The 24,853-nt window shown below is 37.0% G+C and overlaps 1 protein-coding gene across 5 annotated transcripts in view; it reads right to left on the minus strand.

Moving 5' to 3' along the window:
• BBS9 (Bardet-Biedl syndrome 9) overlaps positions 1-24,853 on the minus strand; it is a 446,238-nt gene that overhangs the window by 184,481 nt on the left and 236,904 nt on the right. The window lies entirely within an intron of this gene.

Below are 24,853 nucleotides of genomic sequence, written 5' to 3' on the forward strand. Positions count from 1 at the left end.
CATTTCGCTTTTTAAATGATAGATATTTTCATGAACTAACAAAATAGTTAACCCATTGCCACAATCCTCCTGAAATGTGTGTGATGAAGAATAATTAAGGTAGCAAGGGCAAAAGGTTACTTAAGACTTTACTATGGTGTGAGCTTAAATTACAGGCTTTAAACAAGATGTAAGGACCAATGCACATGAAAAAAAAAAGTGCAATTTTAATGGAATGCAGAACAAATTAACTTTTTAACATGTAATAATACCCAATTGCATAATGGGATTTTGTTAAGTGCTACAGGGAGCAGAAAATAAAAGTAACACTGCAAGGTATGCTTGTTAACTACTTTAAGCTAAAGCCATTATTGGCCTACTAAACGCTGTAGTAAATGGACGCATTGTGACATGCAAGACTGGATACTGCCATCTGACTGCATGTTTTGTGCAGTCCTTTCTTTTTAAAGGCAGGAGAAAGATCAAAACGCTTTAAGGAATTTTGTTAGTAATTTCTCAGAATCTCTTAACCACACTTCCCTCGGCTGGGAAAGACTTCTTTGCAGGGTTACCCTCTCCCCTATTAAGCCAACCAGGAAGGTGGCTACGAGATGCTCTAAACCCAGCTCTCTCCACAGGGGCAGAGCCACCGCAACATTCCAGTCCAGACCAAGGGAGCTTGCAGTTCAATCTGAGCCTCTCGCTTGTAAACCAAAACCACAGGGAATAGGGCCAGCTTTTGTTTTCATCCAATTAACTGACCAAAAATGGCTTATACTATGAAAAGACCCCCATGACCTAGCTCCAGAGCTTGACAACAGAGACATGGAATACACACCCAAGTTTAAGAATTACACTGCAAGAAATCATCATGCCATGCTGGCCACACAGTCTGTCTCTCCAGGGAGAGGGTCCGTGACATGATCAATTCTTACTCCTCATTATCAGGGCCGAAAATACATTCATCGTCCTTCTGCTGGTCACCTTTGTAATCAAAACCTGCTTAACAGAGAGCCAATAGCATGTAACTCTCAAGAAGACTAAGAGCTAATCATAAATTTCCTCCAAAGATGTCAGGGGCTATATTCATTAATTCGCTGTATATACTCTGAGGCACCTATCATATGCCAGGCAATATACTTGATAGTGAACAAGATAGACATGGTCCCTGTCCATGTCTATAGTCCCCGTCCTATGCCCATAGGACCTAGAACCTAGTAGCTGCACGCACTGCCACAGATAGTCTCAATCAGGCTTCAGCTTTGGTAAATAGCAAAGTGCCCAAACTCAGAATGTGAACAAGATAGGTCAGTAGAAAAACATTTTCCATCTCTCATTACATGCTCTCTTTTTTGTGCTTAAATGCTTTGGTGAAGTTTCTAAAAACCTGGCTGAATGAAAGATTGGCCATTGGAAAGAGAAAACAGTACCAAGATTTCATTTTCTAAAGGCTGAAAGTCATATATCACTCTGATAAGCCAGAAAAATATCCTTCATATATTCAGGCATATACTAAAACATTCTTAAGTTCGTGTCTCTAACAAACTCTGCTAAACAATTATGGAAACTTTTGCCTTAGAACCCAAATAAAACCTCAGAATCCTCAACTCAGCATTTTAGGCAGCTATCACCATGGAATTGCCATAGGAGATGAAAATTATTTGCTAGTGCAATCTTAGATTAAAAGAAAGAATTTCAACACCCAATAGAAAGGTGGACTAGATGACTAAGGTCCGTTGCAATGCCATGAATCTAAGAATATGAAATTCTAAAATTGGGATGTATCCAACTTAAATTAATTACAACATTCCTAAAATGTGTTTATTAGTAGGGAATTTAAACCCACAGAAGGAATTTCCCCAGTGAGATAATACTATAAATTGTGTTTATTTCACAAACCAGTCCTCAAAAGACTCTTCAAGCCCATCATGTGTCAAAATGGAACTGAACCAGTATACACTTGAAATTAAAAATGAGCACAAAATAACAGACCTATGGGCCAGGGGCAGGGGGTGGAGGAGGAGGGGGATAGTATACTATTCTCAATAAATATTGTTTAAAACAGCTTTGTGGATTGGACCCAAGATCTAACAACTACAGAAACTGTTAAAACGTGGTGTCTGTTGCAGCTGTTGGGGTGCATATCTCACCTCCCACACTAGACTAGAAACTCAAGGAGAGCAACCATTTCTAACATATTTTGGGTCCCTCCCCAACTCCCCTGCCCAGTGTCCCTAATAAATATTAAGCAACTATAGACAAATGACAGATTTGCTTCAAAGGAAACCTAGAAGCACCAAGGAAGCAAATGCCCCTACTCTTTTCTATTCAGATAACAGGAAAAGGGATAATGGGGTTTCAGTGTGGGTTTTTTTTGTTTGTTTGTTTGGGGAATGGTTGTTTTTTTTTTTTTTCCTCACGAAAAGGATATAATTGGCCACCTCCTCCACTGTCTCTGAGTGATGTGAAATGGCCATTTACACCTGCTAAATGCTAACAAGGTATGGGTTTGGAATAACACAGAAAACCCCACCAGACTGTAAGCTCCATGACGGTGGAAACCATGACTATATTGTGAACTACTGAGGTCTTGATGACTAGCGGGGAGACTTTGTCCACATCAGGTACTCAAGTGACATTCGCTGAGTAAAGGAATGAATGTAATGTTCAGGCAATATCTTTTAACAGGCACCTAGGATCTGTACTAATCTGTATTGTGTTTTGAACCCTAAAGTATATATAATTTCTCAGTCTACCATCCATTTTTCCAATTTTTACAAATGTAGGCAAAAAAAAAAATTCCTTTTCATGAATATCATGAAAAAAAAAAGTCAGCACAGACTTGACGATAAATGGTATCAGACCCTCTGTTTAAGTGTCAGGAAACTATAACACCACTGGCGGAAGGTTCGCAAGCATGAAGAGAACAGCCAGATAGGCATCACGGGCAAACGCAAGCCCAGTGTGGCTAGGACTTCTGATTTTTCAAGAGAAATCAAAAGTCAATTTTTTATATGTAAGGTTTCTTGGTTTTTAATTTTGGCAACTAATATATGTGTCAATGAAAAACACTGTGTGAGCCAATTTTAATATCTGATCAAGGAGACAAGTATGATTTATTCCTATCCTGTTTCTTCAGAAAGGCAACAGAGAGAGGAAAGTGAGAGCAAGCACTCTGCTTCCTTGGGGGTTTTCAAGCAAAATTACAAAGGCTGTATAAATCAGGGATGCAATGAACAGGAGGCTAAACAGGCAGCTCCAAAGGCGCCCTCTAACTTGGAAAACTCCGAATAACTAGGGCAATGCTTTCAACCTTAAAAAAAAATTGAAACCCTAAGTGAAGCCCAATACCTAGAAAATAAAAGATAAAACTGAGGTAATCCGGAATGAAGGCTGACCTCTCACCTGTTATCTTGATTGCCCACTGATATCTTAGGGTCCCACGGAAACCACTTTGGAAAACAAGTGACTGTGATGGTGGGCTTCTTGGGGTAAGAGGAAGGGAGACGAAGTTTAAGGCTAAATCTGAGAAAGGGAGAGGCTTAGAGTTAGAATTTGAAGTAAAAATATGTTTTGTAAAATATTCCATTAAAAAGTGCTATGGGTAAGCGCCAAGAGCAGGAGGAAATCTAGTAGTAATACAAACTGAGAACCATAGTTACTGCCATATTCTTTGAGTTCAGGAAGCACATGTAGTAGAAGATATCACCATGAGGCCCAGAGACAAGGTAGATTAAGCCACTCAGAAACTGAGAATTGGATGGGAGTTCTGTACTTTAATCTCCACATCCAACATTAGACATGAAAGAAGAATCAGCACATCCTAAATGTTAACAGAGATCAGGACCAAGGCCTCATAATGCCACAAACTCAAACTAAAATTAAAAGACACCATTTTCAACTATAAAACTGGCAAAAATTCCCTTTGATTTTTTTCATGATATTTCACAGTGTTGACAGAGATGCCGAGAAGTAAATTTTCTTATGTGCTGCTGAACAGAGAGAAAACTGATAACGGCATTTCTGAAGGAAAGCGTGTATTAGAAGCCTTTACAAACACACATGAACCTTGGCCCAGCAATTCCACAGGCAGAAATTTATCCTGAGGAAATGGCCATGAATACATCAAATTTTACCCTCAAAGGTGTTCAGTGCAGCATTATTTACAGAAACAAGGTCGTCAAAGCAACCAAATAATCCAACACTAGAAAACTGGTTAAATGAAATTTTGACATATCCACACTATGTAGCATTGAATAAGATGTTATAATAATATTTATAATGACATGAAAAATAAATGGCCACCTGATGCTGATAAGACCCTGATGCTGGGAAAGACTGAAAGCAGGTGAAGAAGGGGATGACAGAGGACAAGATGGTTGAATAGCATCACTGACTCAATAGACATGGGTTTGAGCATGTTGCGGTAGATGGTGAAGGACAGACAGGGAAGCCTGGTGTGCTGCAGTCCATGGGGTCGCAAAGATTCAGACACGACAAAGAGCCTGAACAACAACAAATGACATGAAAAATAATCCTGAGATGAAATTGAGGGGGAAAAAAAATAGGACTACAAACATATCTTTTATATAATGACTCCATTTTTTAAAATAATACACACACATATGCATACAAAGAGAAAGAAGAATACAGAGAATTATAAGCATTTTTCATTTTCATTTTTATGTGTTGCATTTGTTTGAATTTTATTAATTTTCTATTTTGATAATATTAAACATCATTTTTTAAAAACAATTTAAGTACACAAAATGAAAGTATTTGATTGTTCTGAAAGAATCTTTTGTAAAAATTTTCTTTTTCCATGTAATTTGAACTCATTTCACTATATAATCCACTCAAAAGTCAATCACTGTTTACCACCTTTTATTGTCATTTCCCCTTTTTTCACCTGTATATTTATAGGTCTGAAACAGTCAAAGAAATTGCTACTAATTTATCTAAATCCCCAAATAAAACAAGACTGCAGAGGCACTCACATGCTGCCTCCTTCTCAGTCCACTCTTTTTTGGAAGCTGAGTTTTTGTTTGGTTTGGATTTTTAATTCAGCATAAGCAAGGGGTCAATGGCTGACCCCGACCTTTAGCATTCATGCTAGTATTCCATAGCCGTTTCCATATACAACTCTTTCCGTATACAACTGGGCTGGGTGGTCTTCTAAGACAGGACGATGTGGACACATTCTTTTGGCAATTCCCTGTAAGGCACTCTGCAAAAAACGATGTCAATGTACTTTCCAGTGAAGGTATTGTCAGAGAGTAATTTAAAAATCACCCTTGCACTTTCTCTGCTTCTGGTGGCACTTATCAACTCATAAAATTAGCAATGATCTGGTCATTTCACTTAAAGTCTTAAAAAGTTTCTATTCTTGACCTGGTAATTACTATTGTGGACATCTGCCTTAAGAAAAGAAACTTTTATTAAGAAAACAAAGTGATATTCAGTACAAAATATTAAACTCAACTGAAGTCTTTTTTTTTTTTTTTCAACTGAAGTCTTAATAAGAGCTTGGTTAAGTAAAGCATCATTCATGGTTCCAATACAGTTTCCACTTTGACAAAGCTGAAAGTTATAATGGCTGAGAACGGAAGCAAGTCTATCAGGTTTCTCAGACATCCACGAATTGTAAGAATACCTGGTTTTTCACACACTTACTATTGAAACATATTTCATCTGGACCAGTACTTGATTGGACCATTTAACCCATAACCTAGTGTTGATTGTAAGGAGTCAGAAAAACTAACTCAGCAAAAAATGAGTTGATTCTTTTTCTAGGTCCCAGGTATCCAATAATTACCTAACATTCCACATTAAATAATATCAAAGATTTCAGTAACCAGCTTTCAGATTTTATGGAAAAAAAATTTTTATTTTAAAAAGAAAAACCAAATTCAAGGAAAGTACTATCAAACTAGAAACCAAAATTTGGACAGATAAAGTACCTCATCTGAACCTATGATGCAGGCTCATGAAAAAAATATGTTTAAAAGAGAACTGTAAACCTAACTGGGATGTAAAAAATAATTTACCTCAAATGATATACAGCATAAACCTTTCAGACACTTGCAAGTTAACACTAGAAAGATGATGGAACCTGTTCTTATTTCAAGATGATAATTGCTTCTTAAGCACAAAGGGATCATAAAAATTCCACAGTGACAGAACAGAGTCCTGAAACAACTCAATAATTAAAACACAATCATAGCAAAGGAGGATTAATAGCATTGCCTGTAGTACCTGCAATGCTGTTCAACTCCAGGAGTGGGAATGATAAACATAGGTCTAAAATATACAAGTTATAAAGTGCGTATGTGTGCTCAGTCACTCACTTGTGTCTGACTCTTTGCGAGTCCATGGACTGTAACCCTCCAGACTCCTCTGTCTCTGGGGATTCTCCAGGCAAGAATACTAGAGTGAGTTGCCATGCCCTTCTCCAGAGGACCTGCTCAACCCCAGGATCAAACCCAGGTCTCCCGCATTGCAGGCAGATTCTGCACTGACGGAGCCACCAGAGAAGTACGTATCTTTTTAGCTAAATAATATTCTGGACCCAGAAAAATTATTGGCAGAGACAGAGGCATGCCTTCAGAAGCTCTATGAAGAAAGGCAAACTGCCCTGGAGGCAGGACCATCAAATTCAACAAATATGTACTGAGCACCTACTATACGCCATACTAGAGTCTGTGCTGGGTAACGGGGCATAGTATTGAACAATGTTAGGTCTGGCTGTTAATTCTACTCTGAAGACAAACTAAAAACAGACAGAAAATTTACTTCAGCTGAAATGTACAGTAATCATCTGCTAGAATAAAAATTACAGGGAAGCATGGCTTTAAATTTATTCTAAATAAGATGGGTCACAGAAAAAAAAACACATTAGAATAATTGTTAGAATAGAATATTGTTGAGCTATATAGCTCCTATTAATCTTAATATCTATTAAGATAATTTCATCATTTTCATAATATACTTTAATTAAAAGCTATGTATAATGCATCTGCTCATATTTCACTTGAGGCACCATTTTAACTTTTCAAATATTAAAGTGATCATCTTCAACGGCAAAAGACCAGACCAAGAGGCAATATTAGTCTATCTTTATAATTATCATCAATATAAATATATCATGCCCCTCATGGTTATATGATGTTGTTATGATTACTCAGACATGCCCACTCTTGAAACTCCATGGACTGTAGCCTGCCAAACTCTTCTGTCCATGGGATTTCTCAGGCAAGAATACTGGAGTGGGTTGCCATTTCCTTCTCCAGGGGATCTTCCCAACTCAGGGATCAAACCCAGGTCTCCTGAATTGCAGGTGGATTCTTTACCCTCTAAGTCACCAGGGAAGCCCAAAACTAGCAGAAATACACACATAGAGACAGAAGCATGCTCAGTTGTGACCGATTCTTTGCAACGCTATGGACTGTAGCCTGCCAGGCTCCTCTGTGGGATTCTCCAGGCAAGAATACTGGAGTGGGTTGCTATGCCCTCCTCCAGGGGATCTTCCCGACCCAGGGATCAAACTCATGTCTCCTGTGTCTTCTGCATTGCAGGCAGATTCCTTACCTGTTGAGCCACCAAGGAAGCCCTCATGATAATAAACATATCATAAACACCTTTATATACCTCTTTCAATTACAAAGAAACCTGTAAATAGTAGTTGCTCAGTAACTATTGATACAGTAATCCCTTAAACTGAATCTCTTAATCTCTGAATTTTAATGATCAAATAGGCTATACTTTCTAAGTTTTTAACTACTTACAAAGACTTTGACACAACACAGTAAACACTTATATATCGAATAATGCTTCTGAAAATCAAGAATCACCACAAAACACATTTCCTAGGCTGAATCTAAAGGAGTTAACTTAAGCACACATTTTAAAAAAACACACATGAAAAGCAATAAGAAATACACCACTTTGTGTTATTTCTTGAAATCTGATCAAAATCTAAGTTTAATTTTAAATGTATAGGGAAAAAGAATAAATTGGTTTATTTCAAGAAGATAGTTTCACTAAGTTGAAAACCTAGTTTCCACAGAACACAAGATTTCATGTCATTAGTGAACCTAACAATAAGATTTGTAGACAAGCAGCAGTGTTGAAACCTTGTCAAGAAATATTTTAAATATTAAAAAACTATGTCAACCCTGTTCTGTTCATGACTAAACTTGATGACTAAACTTGATACAATCAAGAAAAATTAGTTTCGGATGTGGGATACTTCAGGGATTTGAAGCAGTTTGTTAAATAGGAAGCTAAATCCAATTACTTTTCTGAAGATTTGGCATCTTCAACCAAAAACCAATATTCCAATTAACATTAGACAAATATCCAAGCTTATCCACATGTTCCAGGCATCCTTTCTGGCTAACAAGTAGGCTACATTTCTGTATTTAATTATTCCCTTATGTATACATAGGGCCTTCATTATACTAGAGGTATATAAAGCAGATTTTTTTTTAAAAGGAAAAATTTAAATTCTTCTGTGGTCTGCTGATACATGTGCACAATCTAAATTTAACTTCTTATATAATTTTATCTTCTTTCCTAAATTAAAAACATGCCAACACAAGTCTCTTTTAAAATATGTGATGTTTCAAACTACCTAAATGGTACTAATGTCAGAGGCAATCTCTAAATCACTTCACTCTACCCAAAAGTTACAAACAAAAAACAGTTTCATCACCAAATATAGCCTTTAGCTTGCCTGGAGTTTAAAAGCAATTCAGATATTCTAAGCCAGATAATTTATCTACATGGATCCATTAACTTCAAGAGAAATATTCTAAGCAAGGGTGGCTTCAAAAAGAAAAGATTTAATTCATTTTAAATCAGGAGAAGCTCTTCACAAGTGGAAGAAGAAATTCCCAAAAGTGAGAAACTTGGTTAGCACAGCATATATATCAATCACTCTAGAATGTTATAATTTAATCCATCTTGTGTCAATTAAATAAATGTCAAGTTTTATATTAACACTATGTTACTCAACATGGCATATTTTTATATGGCTAGGACTATTAGAACAACTGATATGTATTTATCCAGAAACATCACAGAACATCATTCTGGAAATAGAGGTGAATCACATGGTGTCTAACTTTAGAAACTGCTTTCACTTTATTTTTGAAGGGTAAAAAGCTTTGTAACAAACTAAAAGAATGTATGTATGCATATAGAAACACAGGAAGGCATGTACATTCAGTAAAATATCAGCTACCTAGATGTCAATTCTCTAGTAATGTCATCCATCCAAAGCAGTAAGAATTATAAGGGGGTGGAGAAAGTATGCAGAGAACACACCTGAACTCCTAAAATGGATTCATAAATAAAGCTCATGCCCTAAAACAAATTCACATAAGCCACTGACAAGAACTTTAGGCCCCTGTTTAGTACTCACTAGTCTTAACTATGTGTCAAACAAACAAACTTGGTGATCTGTTTACTAAACCTCTAGAGTCAGTAAATTAGTTGTCAACCGGGCTATTACAAATCAGGAAAACAAAAAAAACAGAAAATGGTACCTCAAAATCCAATAGAAAGCAAGTCAAATTATATGTATTTTAAAAGTAGACAAAAGAATTTTAAATAGCACTTTAATCTAGACTGTTCACTGGAGGAACAAACAGTACTTAATAGAACTTAAGTGTTGGAGGACCACCAGGCTCGGTCCTCAAATCTGTTTTCTGCTCTATCCTCAGGGCTCAAACAACAAACAAGTGGTGTGTGCAATCAATACATCATGAACATGTTTTTGTGTGTGCAATGGGATGGGATATTCTAGCTGAAATATATATTCACTGAATATGGAAACAAGTAGAGACTACCTCTGGTTAATTTTTATCACTCCTCTCCTCACAGTTCTAACATATAGCTTTATACATAAGTAAACATCAGAAAGTTCCATAAGAGAAATCATATAGACCATGAGTAGTCAGCTCAAGGAGACTGCTGACTAAGAGAAATGAGAGAGGTGACTGACCAGGGTGAGACAGGATTTCATGCAAATAAGCTTGGAGCCATGAATTTCAAGTGACAGCACGAACAGAGATGATGTTCTGATGCTGGTTTCCCAAAGGAAAGGAAAGACTGTAACCAGGGACTTGTGGGCAAAGGGGATAATCCAGTTGAAATAATTAGTACTGGAATCCACGCCAAAGGAACATGAAAATAAATTAAAGATTAATCCTCACAAATTGAGAGGAAGCATTCCGGCTGTAGCTAGTGCAAACTGAAACTGAGCCCACTTAGACTATCTTCCTTTATTATTAACTAAAGAAGCCTCTCTTCTTTAACATCTACAAGTCTGTTTGGCAAACATTCATACAGTACTCGTCCTAGTATATCACTGTTTTGTGCACTGATAGGTAAGTTAAAAAACTATACCAGTCATCCAAGAGCTCACGGATCATCAGGAGAAAAGAAGCAAATACTCAAGTAATTATGGTGTCAGGCAGAAAAATATAAGTAGATGTTACATCAGAGGTTTAATTGTAGTGTTCCTGAGGTTTAAAGGAAGGAGAGATCACAGATAACTGGAATTGGCAGGAAGAAATAAAGGAATGTTTTACAAAAAGAAGATATACTTTGTAGGAAGCTTCTAAGAAAGAAAATGGAACAAAAAAAAAAGGTAAGGTTCAGGTAATGAGAATAGCATAAGCACAGGCAAAATGGAAGAAATGTATAGGGGAAGTCTGATCAAAAGAGAATAGCCTAATAAGCAAATGAAAAAATGCCCAAATCATTAGTCATTTGGAAGAATGCAAATTAAAATCATAATGAGATACCCACTGGAATGCCTATAGCTTAAAAAAATAATAAAAAGTATTGGTGACCATGTGGAACTACTTGAACCCTCATACACTGCTGGTAGGAATATAAAATGATACAACACAATCCTGAGGAAAAGTTTGTGAATTTCATCAAAAGAAACATCAATTTACCATACCACCCTATAATTCCACTCCTAATAATCTACCAAAAGAAAACATGTGTTCACATAAAGACATATACATGAATATTCACAGTAGCATTATTTATTTGTTGGTCAAACTGAAAACAATCCAAATACCTAACAATTGATAAAAAACAAAATGTGGTATATCCATATAATGGAATACTATTCAGCAATAAAAAGGAACAAGCTCCAACAACATACCAACATACTACTATATGGACGAACCTCAAAAGCAGATATTAAATTTAAAAAAAATATATATCAAAAAGACTGTGTTATTCTGTTTATGTGAAATATCCAGAAAAGGTCAACTTAAAGAGACAGTAATTTCTTGGTATTAAGGTTGAGAAAGGGGATTAAGAGTTAATGGGCACAAAGGATCTTTTGGGTATAGTGGTAATGTTCTAAAATTGGGTTGTGGTGAGGGAGAGCTGCACAACTGTATAAATTTACTAAAAATTATCAAATGGTATATATGACCAACCTAGACAGCATATTGAAAAGCAGAGACATTACTTTGTCAACAAAGGTCCATCTAGTCAAGGCTATGGTTTTTCCAGTAGTCATGTATGGATGTGAGAGTTGGACTATAAAGAAAGCTGAGCATCGAAGAATTGATGTTTTTGAATTGTGGTGTTGAAGAAGACTCCTGAGAGTCCCTTGGACTGCAAGGAGATCCAACCAGTCCATCTAAAGGAGATCAGTCATGGGTATTCATTGGAAGGACTGACGCTGAAGCTGAAACTCCAATACTTTGGCCACCTGATGTGAAGGGTTGACTCATTTGAAAAGACCCTGATGCTGGGACAGATTGAGGTCAGGAGGAGAAGGGGATGACAGAGGATGAGATGGTTGGATGGCATCATCGACTCAATGGACATGGGTATGGGTGAACTCCGGGAGTTGGTGATGGACAGGGAGGCCTGGTGTGCTGCGGTTCATCAGGTCGCAAAGAGACGGACATGACTGAGCGACTGAACTGAACTGATGTAAGATGGGTGAATTTTATATTGTGCAAATTACACATCAATAGAGCTTTTGTTTAAGAGGTTACACTAGCTTGACTGGCATGTAGGTTTTGCAGAAGTCAGAGTTAAGACAGGAAGGCATTGAGTTACACTCTTCAGAGACCTTTGAGTGTCAGAGTAAGTCTCAACTTGATTGGATAGACAACAGTGATGCCCTAAAGGTCTTAGAATGAGATAGGACAAAAACAAAGAAAAACTACAGATAATTACATTTAGAAGATCAATCTTGTCTAATGTGTCAGACAGGTAATCAACATATTAGACTATAAGTACCAGGACCTTGTGGTTTCCTTGAGCGTCCTTGAGTCCATGGCCTCAACTTAGTAAGAGCCAGTTCTCTTACACAGCTTTACCTTGAATCACGAAAGTAAGATAAAAGACGAAGGGAGATGGCCCTGTGAAACTCTGTCACTTCCATGTGAAAAAAATTTCCAAGAATATGGCCTCTGAGCCCGTCTTTCTAACTGGAAAACCAATTGAACAAGAATATTAACTGCTGTCCAGAAGCTAGTCTTAGATGGGGATAAAGGGAGGCAGAGAACTAATAACTTGGGTGAGAAAGGTGGTTTGATTTTCCTGAAATCTATTATCCTGCTATAAGAGATTTGGAAATCATATAAAAGGAAATTTAAAAACAACAATATGAGTTGATCCATTAGGTAAAATAATGATGATAAATGCCTGCCGATTTTACTATACAACATTTTATTAATGATTCCCAGGTAAAGCGATAATAAATTTAAATCCATTTAAAGTCCAACGTTTAAAAGTCATTTCTTTTAATTAGATGAAACTGCTTTTACCTATTATTACCTTGTTCCTAGACATACAGTTAGGTCTCTTATCTTTTATATTTTGGCTGTGCTGGGTCTTCGTTGCTCCACAGGCTTTCCTCTAGTTGCAGCAAGCAGGGGCTACTCTGGAGTTGTGGTGAGCGGGCTTCTCATTGCAGTGGCTTCTCTTGTTGCAGAGCACAGGCTCTAGGGCACACAGGTTTCAGTAGTTGTGGCACGTGGGTTCTAGAGCACAGGCTCAATAGCTGTGGCACACAGGCTTAGTTGCTCCATGGCATGTGTGAGCTTCCCAAATCAGGGATGGGACCTAAGTCTCCTGCATTGGCAGGTGAATACTTTACCACTGAACCATTAGGGAAGCCCAGTCTCTTATCTTTTTAAAAATATAACACCTCAATTTATCCTTGGTTACTTTTCAGACTTTCAGAGCACTATTAGACCTCTAGTTATTAATATACAGAGAAACATATCAGAATGATTTAATTATTCCGTTGTTCATAGACACTCTTATAAAGGCCATACATCTTCTCCCTTATGCTAACCTCATAAAATAATCTCTCCAGGAAACTGTATTTGTTTTCCTTTATTTAAAGAGAAAGGCAAGGAAGAGAAGAAGGTGGAGAGAGAGGAGGGGTTATAAAGATTGTGATCATTGTCAATTCACAATTCAAACCATTCAGAACTCCATTTAGAGAAAACTAATACAAAAGGAATAATTGTGCTAGATGGGATTAAACAGGAAGACAGATAACATAAATGAAAGAAAACCTCATACAATTACAGATAATTGGAGGGCACTTATATATTTTTCTCTCATCACTGACACAAAAAGATAAGATTTTCATTTCCTTATAATGGAGCCATTAATTGTTTTATTGTAATATTAGAAACATCTTGCTTCTGAGTGTATGTCAAAGGACTAATTTTTTTTTTCAAAAGATCAAACAACAAATAGAATGAAATTTCAGCACAAGAGAGTACCCCTGGTAAGTTTTAGTTTAGAATGCAGATGAATATCACATTTCTGAATCTGGTGAGTTTGCCAAAATAAAACCATAATACTGAATTTATAATCTAGGGAGATGTTTAAACCAACACTAGCAATCAGAAAACTCCAATACTGATTGAACAAGATGAAGATAAAGAAGTATGCATTCAATTTATTTTTAAAAAATGCATATGCCCCAGGGAAGTAAAGCATACCAGACAGATATTATAAGTAGAATTTCTTTATACACTAATAGGTCTGTTCTCCCCTTGGTTTATGTACAATCCCCATTAATGTCAATTAGCATTATACACCTAAATCCAGGAAAGCGTAGCTCTAATTTATAATAATACTTTGCACTTACATATTTTGTTTGAAAACTAATTCAGTCTCAACAAGCCCTGTAACTTAGATCACTAGCATTAGCATCCACCAAATGACTGGCTAACAACCACATCCCAGTCTAAGGGCTGGCACTAGATGACCTAAAAAGGTCTCGTTTGTTTCTGAAATTTTGTATTTATAGAAACTTAAAGATTCTAAATCCCTTGTCTTAATCATTATACAGCACAATAAATATTTACTGAGAATTTTACTAGAAGATAAGCCCCAAGCTGGATGCTGCTCAAAAAGGTCCTAAGGAAGTCCAAAGATGAAAGTGAAGAAGCCAAGGCTTAGAGAGGTTGTGACACACCCAAAGTCAAAGAGTCAGAGAGAGCTGGAACTGGGACCCAAATCTGTTAACACAAAGTTTGATGCTTTTTTTAAAAATAATATCTGAAGTCACGGTTTATGTAAGCAAAGGTTCCTGCTAGTTCCTGGCAGTCTTAGTATTTCCCACTACCTACTATTCACATCATGTGAGTGGAAATCAATGGTCAACGACAGTCTTATCCAGAACAAGAACTCAGAGGGACTAAAAGAGGAAAAAAAAATCAAGAAAAGAGACATTATAAGAAACAATATAAAATTGAGTTGACAATTATCTGTAGCTAGAACTGCAATGTTCACTAAGGTAGTCATTAGCCCCGTGTGGATATTCAGCACTTTAAATGTGGCTGCAAGGGTAAAATAAACCATGTTTTAAAGACTTAGTGTGAAAAAATATTAAATGTCATTAATAATTTTTGTTTATGTTGAAATTATAATATTTTAGATTGTTGTTGTTTGTTGTTCAGCCACTCAGTCATGTCCGACTCTTTACGGCCCCATGGACTGCCGCACAGCAGGCTTCCCTGTCCTTCACCACCTCCCAGAGCTTGCTCAAACTCATACTTTAGGTACATAGGGTTAAATAAAACACATTATCAAAATTAAGTTTACTTGTTTCATTTTGCTTTTTTAACGTAGCTACTGGTGGTGGTGTTCAGTTGCTCAGTCATGTCTGACTCTTTGCGACCCCATAGACTGCAGCACACCAGGCTTCCTTGTCCTTCACTATCTCCTGGAGTTTGCTCAAACTCATGTCCATTGAGTCGGTGATGCCATCCAACCATCTCATCCTCTGTTGCCCCTTTCTTCTCCTGCCCTCAATCTTTCCCAGCACCAAGGTCTTTTCCAATCAGGTAACTAAAGTTTTGGAGCTTCAGCTTCAGCATCAGTCCTTCCAATGAATATAACCACACACATATACTGAATACATCAGTGATGTACTTAAAAGAAACACACTTTGGAGATTATATTCCAGATTGCACTCTGACCTGGATGAAGAAAAATTGGCATCATTTTTGAAAGAGCTCTGTAAGCTTCTCCAGTTTAGCTGAGGAACTGGTGAGGTTATAGCCAGAGCAAGATAATGCCCATCCTTACTCATATATTCACTCAAGTATACCATCCAGTTATCCAGTTGTTTTCTTTTAAGTGAATACAAATAAACTAACTCATATATGTCATGATAACTCAGAAGTTCTACACATGAAGAGACTAGAAAAATAAACTTATAAGGTATATACAGGAGAGAGAAAATACTTTCCTCAGAAAACCAATGAAGACCAGGAGTTTCACACATCTAATTTTTCAAAAAGTTATTATTTTATGAATTGAGGTAAAACAAAATATAAAATTTACCTTCTTAAGTATTTTAAGTGTACAGTTCAGTAGTATTAAGAACATTCACATATGGTGAAAAAAATTTGTGCTTATCAAATTATGATTATAATAATTAATATTTTAAATATTTTAAATGTTATTTAAGAAGTTAAAGTCATATATAACAAATGTATATCATTTTCAATTTTTTATCCTCCTTCCAAATCTTTCAATACTCATCAATCATAGCTACATCTATTTGTAAGTTATTACATATTAATCTTCCCAGGTGGCTCAGTGGTAAAAAAAAAAAATCCACCTGCCAATACAAGAGCCACAGGAGACACAGATTCAATCCCTGGGTCAGGAAGATCCCCTGGAAAAGGAAATGGCAACCCACTCCAGTATTCTTGCCTGGAGAATCTCATAGGCAGAGGAGCCTGGCGGGCTATATAGTCCATGGGGTCACAAAGAGTCAGACACGACTGAGCAGCAGCAGCATACACTAGTTTGCTTTTTTCAATTTTTTAAAATGGTTCACATTATTCCAGTTCTTAAAATAATGAGACAAAATAATGATAAGAAACGACACATCAAATGAGAGTACTACAATTATCTGATCATTTTCCAACTATAGAAAGCTGATTTATCATTTCTTACAAAAATGATTAATACCATAAATGAACAACTTGATGAATGTCTTTTTTCTTTGCAAACTACCTTCTTAAACATTCAAGGATAGAATTATGAAGTGAAAATATGCAAACTCCATCTTTTTACTAACATCTCATCCTTTTTATTTTTTTTCAAACTTACCCCTCCCAATCATCCCCAAATATATGATTACATATTTCTCTGCTCCCTTTATCATCTGTTTATTCTATCTCCTTGGGAAGAGAAAGAACTTCTTAGCTTCTAAATAGTTATAAGGAAAAAATGCAGCCACATCATCAAATCCCTGATACTTCCTTCTCAGTCTATCAGTTTACTTGCCAATGCAAAGAGGCAAATAGGCCTCTGAATGGTTTCATCACATATTCCTTTGTGCTATCAGCCAAAATCATGCTCATTTAAAATCACAGACCAAAGTGCGCTTAGATTTTTGCATGACTTTAAATGATTTTTATATATCAATACCACACAAATAAACAGAATGGAAGGAAGTTTTAAGCACAGAAAAAGTAACAAATAGCAAATTAGAAACCACAGGATCTCTGTTTAAAATTGTGCCTAATACAGCCTCCGTTTTGCAGAATAGAAAAATCAGCCAAGTACCTTTCTAGAATATTAATGGCTCTCAGTCATTACATTACATATATGTCATCTGACACAATTAAACTTTTAGATTAGTAGTAAACACTTTTCCTCTGTTACAACAGAGGGTTAGTGTTCAAGTGGAGGAAAAAAAAATCTCAGTACAGATAAAAGCATTAAAACACAAGCCAAACCATAGGGTAAGTCGAAATTTCCCCTATTTCAATTCAACCATTCAGTCCTGCTTTGACAAACAAATACACGTGAAAATTTTACAACATCAAAGAGAACTTATTTTCCAAAGCTCTTCTGCCAAATGCAATAAGCACTAGTATTTGATGGCAAAGAAACTGAACTTCAGCATTAGTTACATTAACAAACTCGCCTCTTCCTCTGATACACAAGTTTCAGATGTAATACACACTTTGGGGAAATCTCCAGAAGATTTTGTGACTTTCTGATAGGTACATACAAAATGAATATTGAATGATCATGAATATATACATATACACACCATGAATATGTACAAATATGCACAAATACGCACAAATCTCCTTTTTCGTCAGCCTGACTGTAGATTTGCTAAGGAAAACCTATGATGTCTATGTCTTACCTGGAAATAATTGAAGGAAAAATGCCACATGACATACTCATAAAACACGGACTTTGGAATAGATGATTTAATATCTTTGTAACACTGAGCAAGTGGTTTAACCATGCTTTAAGTCTCAAGTTCTTCAACCATAAAATGGAAATAAGAATGCCACCCACATAAGATGATTATGTTATGTGAAATAATAAATGAAATGTACCTTAGACTCAATAGATCCTCAATAAACACGAATTTCCCATCTTTCCCATACTGTCTTAGGTCCTCCAAAAATATATTCAGGTGATTGACAAAGCAGTATTATAATTATCCAAATGAGGAAATACAGGTTTCTGACTGCTGAAAAAAAGAAACTCTTGGCTTAGTTACTTCCTTTCAACATTATGCCTCTAAAGATAAAAGTAAAGGTGAAAGTTCTTTAACAAAGTAAGACTTTTCTTCCAAAATTCTAGAAAAGGTATAGAAATTGTGGTGAGCAACTGGAAAAGCCTCATTCATTGGAAACCAGAACCTTCCCATGTAAGAATCACAAGATGCTTTTCCAGAGTAGATGTGCTATTCCTCTCTCCTTGCCTCAGCAGTAGGATGACCTCAGTAAAGAGGGGATGGTAGATGCCCCAGTGAAGTCTGATGTGTTGGTAGGTAGATGCTATACAGGAAAAGCATGCTACTAAAATTATAATGTGGTGATGTGGTTTGGGGGTTCCTGTTCAATCAAAGATACAAGATATAAGAAATAACTTGCAGTTGAAAGCAGGAGAAAAGTTGTTGGCTGAACTCTTTGTACATCAAAATTCATAACTATTCATGGTGCATCTTGAAGCCCCTGACCCACAGGCTGCCACCCACAACATGTTTGTTGCTGCTGCTGCTGCTAAGTCACTTCAGTCGTGTCCAACTCTGTGCAACCCCATAGACGGCAGTCCACCAGGCTCTGCCGTCCCTGGGATTCTCCAGGCAAGAACACTGGAGTCGGTTGCCATTTCCTTCTCCAATGCATGAAACTGAAAAGTGAAAGTGAAGTCAGTCGCTCAATCGTGTCTGACTCTTAGCGATCCCATGGACTGCAGCCTACCAGGCTCCTCCGTCCATGGGATTTTCCAGGCAAGAGTACTGGAGTGGGGTGCCATTGCCTTCTCCGCACAACATGCTTAGAGACAACTAATTGCAAGATGATAACCTTAAATGCGATAACCCTTGTCACTTCACTGTCAGTTAACCAAGATGCCAGTCGCAGAAAAAAGCCTGTGAGCTATTCAGAGGAGCCCACTATATCCCTTCCTGTTCATCTTTAAGGAAACTTACAAGTGGTTTTGGGGTAGTGGTAATAAAAACAGTATGTCTTTGAATTATACTCTACATCTGAACTCCCAATTGTCTTGTTCTCGTTAGAAATTTCAACAGGGCAACAACAACCTACATTATTTGAGGGACCCAGAGCAAAATGAAAATATGGGGCCTCATGTTCAAAAAGTCTTCAGAATTTCAAGATGGCTACCACAGAGCATTCAACCAAACACAGGGTTCTGTGACAGCACAGATCACACACACATAAAGCCCACCCTGGACAGGACTACAGCAGTGACTTACAGGAGACTAAATAACAGATTCCATCCCCAAGACAGCTGACCATAACTTAGCACATAGGCAAGTATTTGGGCAGTCTCACTAGCCTGAAAATAGCACAGATGTTCTGTTTTCTTAAATCTAATGAACTGCAGGAGAAATTATCTTTAGAATCCACAGACCACACTGATTACGAATTAATGAAATTTGAATTAAAAAAAATAGGTTTCAGAGTTAAAAATATAGAAAAACCTAAGTTCAAGGGATAGGAAAGTTGCAAAAATTGGCTTTTAAAACATTTTGCTAATTTGTGCTGTGCTTAGTCACTCAGTCATGTCTGACTCTTTGCAACCCCCTGGACTGCAGCCCACCGGCTCCTCTGTCCATGCAGATTCTCTAGGCAAGAATACTGGAGTGGGTTGCCGTGACCTCTTCCAGGGGATCTTCCTGACCCAGGGACTGAATCCAGGTCTCCCACATTGCAGGCGGATTCTTTACCATCTGAGCCACCATTACTATATGCTAATTTAGGGTAGATTGTGAAAATGCCCACAGTTCTTTACTCCTTCAGTAAAGAAGAAGAGTTTATTTTCCCAGCCCTTTGATCTGGGTTGGTCAAAACCAATGGGGAATTGGAGACATAGCACAGGCAGAGACTTGAGGAGTATTTGTATATTGGGACCTGCAGCCACAAAAGAACAGGGCAGCCTGCCACCCAGGAGATACATGTGGCACAATCACTCCATCTAACTGTGAGCCAAATGCCAAATGTGGAAGTACATCTAGTCTCCAGCTAACCAACTAGCTAACCAGAGACACATGAGTGAATTCAAACAAGAACAGCTAACCATGGCCCAGGTCAGCAGAACTGCTCAGCTGATTTGAAGACTCATGAGCAATAATGAATTGTTGTTGTTTGAAACCACTAAGGTTTGGAGTAGTTCACTATACAGTAAAATTGTTAAATGTTACAAATAGTATTTCAGCTCAGTAAGAAAAAAAAATAGATTATACAATAAGCAGGGGCTCAGACAACTAGCTCACCATTTTTGATGAGAAGATCAGATTCCCTCTAAATTGCATAATACATTCCAGATGGATTAAAAATAGTATATATAAAGAATGATAGCATAAAAATGTTAAAATAAATTCTTAGTCGATATTTATGTACTCTTGACATGGGAAGACTTTCCGAGATACTGATGTCTAAAGGAAAAAGAGTAATAGATTTTACTATGCAAAGATTTTGTAAATTTTACTTGTCTAAAAAATAAAAGGCAAATGACAAATTGGTAAAATTTTACATATGAAGAGAGATTACATTCCTTACAAAGTATTTTTTATGCATGACAAAAGTATGCTAAAAGCTTGCTAGCTTAATATATACAAAATAACAAAAAGCTGCACTACTTGATAAACTATTGACCAAAAGGTTTTACCCATGTAAATCACAATAGAAGAAAGGTAAATGGCCGGTTAACATTTTTAAATGTTCAACCTCACTGGCAAGCAAAGAAAGATTAAAATAACAGTAAAATTATTTTACCAGGTTAAGAATTCTAACTATCAAAAACAATAATACCTAGAAAACAGACATTATTTTATAAACTGCAGGCAGAATTATAATTTAGTACATTTTTGCTAAGTAATATGTATGTGCGTGTGTGTGTGTGTGTGTGTGTGTGTGTATGTGATGTGTGTGTTTGTGAGTGAGAAATATTTTTTGACTGAGAAATTTTCCTTCTAAGAATACATCCAGATAAAACAATCTGGGATGTGGGGAAGACAGTCACTTGACCTCATGATCCTACATGCCAGGTCATTAGAAGACTAGAGACTGTCTTCAGTTCACTGGCTTCACTGTGTAAGCCAGTAGGACCAAGAGTTTCTTCAGGTGGCACTAAGGTAAAGAACCTGCCTGCCAATGCAGGAGACCTAAGAGACGTGGGTTTGAATCCTGGGTCAGGAAGACCCCCTGGAGGAAGAAGTGGCAACCCACTTCAGTATTCTTGCCTGGAGAATCCCACGGACAGAGGAGCCTTGGCGGGCTACAGCCCATAGGGTTGCAAAGCGTCAGGCACGACTGCAGTGACTGAGCATGCACACCCAAGAGCTTCTGCTCAGCACCAGGGCACAGAAGCCATATGCCTGCCCACCCCGGCCTTCCCCACTCTGCTCCTGGCAAACTGACAGCTGGCTCCTAAATAACAACAGCTACCATTACTGAATGAAGAGACAGTAAGCCAAACTTTGACCTCAGAACCTGTACAACTGTACCATCACTGACTCTATTACATGAATAAATATATTAATACCATATCAAGTATTTCACACTACAGCCAACTCAGCACTGTACAATCATTCATTTATGAAGGGATTTGGGCTTCACCCTCAGTTTGTCTTAAAAACTTTATTGGAATTCATAGCAGCTCCTGGACACACCCTTAAGACCTAAGCAGAAGAAAATAAACCCCAGAACTTAGAATGTAGAAAAGACAAAGGAAGTCTTGCTATATAGAAACTATGGAAAGCATTAAATCAAGTATCTTCATCAAACCCCTTTAAAGATCCCTCTGCCATTTTGTCCACAAAACGATACAGCACCATAAAAGACAAGATTCTTCAGCTCCAAGTGCAGATGTGGCAGGAAGCCTAAGAATGAGATAGATCATCAAAGATATATGAAGAAGAAGGAAGAGGGGGAAAAAAAGAAAGAAAACGAAGAACAAACCAAAACAAAAAGTATACCTGAGAGAGAAAAAAAAGTCTGGAACAGAAACAGCGTTAGTGCTTACTGAGTCACGTAACTGCTTCAGCACAGAAGAAATTTGCAATCTGTATTTGTAGAACAATTTACCAAGCATTTTTACATCCACTATGGAATAGAATCTTTGTAATAAGACAGTGAGTATGTGTTCCATTTTATGGAAAGAAACTGAAGTTCTGGGAAGGTAAGGAAATTGCCAAAAGCCACATAGCAAATAAGTGACAGAACTGGGGTCTTTGGTCTTGAAGCCCCATTTTCTTTTCAAAAATCTACGACTGCTGCAGACTGTCCCTCCAACTGAGCTTCCCTGGTAGCTCACACAGTATAAACAACCATGAAAATTTCAAGAAGCAAATATATTACCAACACATTTAGTGATGTTCACATAGTAAGCTATTTTTCTTCTCTTTGTTGTTGCTGTTCTTGTTTAGTCACTAAGTCATGTTTGACTCTTTGCGACCCTATGGACTATAGACCACCAGACTCCTCTGTCCATGGGATTTCCCAGGCAAGAATACTGGAGTGGGATGCCATTTCCTTCTCCACGGTTCTTCCCTTTAGAAAAGCTAACTATGAAAACAAAATCTGATTCATTCTTTCAAAAACAGCAGAATGTGGAAGAGGAGCACAGTGTTAGGGAGGGGGTTTTGTCAATGAAATGCAACTTGAATAAGTCTTGTGCGATGGAGCTGCTCGGTGTCTTGAATACACTAGATGGTGGATACACACACCTGCATAAAAGTGTATAGAACTTAATACACCCACAAATAAGTACAGGTAAAATTGTGGAAATTTGAATAAAAATCTACAGATTTTATCAATGTCAATAATCTGATCGTGATATTATACTATAGTTTTACAAAATGATACCACTGGAAAAAAGTGGGTAAATGATACATGAAATTTAGCTATTTTTTTTAATGGTTTCTTTTTAAATTATTTATTTACTGACTGTGCTGGGTCTTCAGTGCTGCTTGCAGGTTATCTCTAATTGCTGCCAGTAGGAGCTAGTCTTTGCTGTGGTGCGCAGGCTTCGTGTTGCAGTGGTTTCTCTTATTGCGGAGCATGGACTCTAGAGCAGGCAGGCTTCAGTAATCGCAGCAATCAGGCTCAGTGGTTGTGGCTCACGGGCTTAGCTGCTCTGAGGCATGTGGGATCTTCCCGGACCAGGGATTGAACCTGTGTCCCCTGCACTGACAGGCAGATTCTTATCCACTAGTGAATTCCCTAGCTGTACTTTTTATTATAACTGCATGGGAATATACAACTATCTAGACAAAAAATTCAATCAAAAAAATCAACAGAGTATTCGTATCATCAACACTGATTTTGAAACAGATCATTGATATTGTACAGAAATGTAAGAAGACATAATGTAGTTAATCAAAGCTGACTTCTTTATAGTAAAACTGGAAGAGGTCTTATCCATGAAATTTCAATTTTAAAAATTATTTCAAGCCTGAGATGATAATTTTGAATAGTTTTTAAAGATGTAATACCTTAAGAGTAAGACTCAGATAATCCTAGTTATGCAAATGATAAACCATTGGTAGAAGAAAGACTCAAAGAGGAAGAAAAAAGTCTTTGAGCTGGAACAAAGGGCTATTTAAGAATTCCATCTCATGGCCAACTGGCACATGAAAAGATGCTCAACATCGCTAATCATTAGAGAAATGCAAATCAAAACTACAATAAGGCACCATCTCACACCATCAGAATGGCCATACTAAAGAAGTCTACAAACAACAATTGCTATAGAGGGTGTAAAGAAAAAGGAACCCTCCTACACTGTTGGTGGTAATGCAAGTTGGTGCAAGCCACCATGGAAAACAGTAAGGAGGTTTCTCAAAAACAAAAAATAGAGTTCCCATGTGATCCAGCAATCCTATTACTAGGCATATATCCAGACAAAACTATAATTCAAAAAGATACGCATACCCCTATGTTCACAGCACAATTCACAACAGCCAAGACATGAAAACAATCTAAATGGTCAACGACAGATGAATAAAGATATGGTACAAATATACAATGGAATACTACTCAGCCATAAAAAACAATGAAATAATGTTATACAGCAACATGGATGGACCTAGAGATGATCATACTAAGCCAAAAGAGAAAGATAAATACCATGTAATATCATTTATATGTGGAATCTAAAATATGACACAAGTGAATTAATCTACAAAATAGACTCACAGACATACAGAACAGATGTGTGATTGACAGGGGGGAGGATAACTGGGGAAGGAAGGGATTGGGAGTCTGAGATTAGCAGACACAAACTATTGTACATAGAATGCATAAACAACAAGGTCCTACTATTCAGCACAGGGAAGTACCCTGTGATAAACCATAATGGAGAACAATATGAAAAAGAATGTGTGTGCGTGCATATATATATATATACATATATATATATGTATACATATAAAACTGAATCACTTTATTGTACAGCATAAACTAGCACAACATTGTAAATCAATTATACATCAATAAAGTAAATTTTAAAAACAGAATTCTATCTTAAGACATCAGCTGACAAAAAACTAGAAGTATGATCCAATTGCTCTGTAAGACAATCTGAGAATTATGATAATTATGGGATGTACCAAGAATTGTCCAAAAAACACACTACCCATAATAGCTACTATTTATCAAGCACATACTATATGCCTGGCATTATGCTGGCTGCTTCAAAGAAATGATGGAAAATCCTCACAAAAACTCTGGAAAGTAAAATATGGATGGATCTATTCTAATTTACTCAAAGTCACATAATTAGACAGTGACAGAGCTTGACTAAATTCTGACTCTAAAGCTTGTATGCTGTTCAATGTTTCATAATATACAGG

The sequence above is a fragment of the Cervus elaphus genome, chromosome 18 (assembly GCF_910594005.1).
Source record: "Cervus elaphus chromosome 18, mCerEla1.1, whole genome shotgun sequence".
In the NCBI taxonomy this organism is placed as follows: Eukaryota; Metazoa; Chordata; class Mammalia; order Artiodactyla; family Cervidae; genus Cervus; species Cervus elaphus.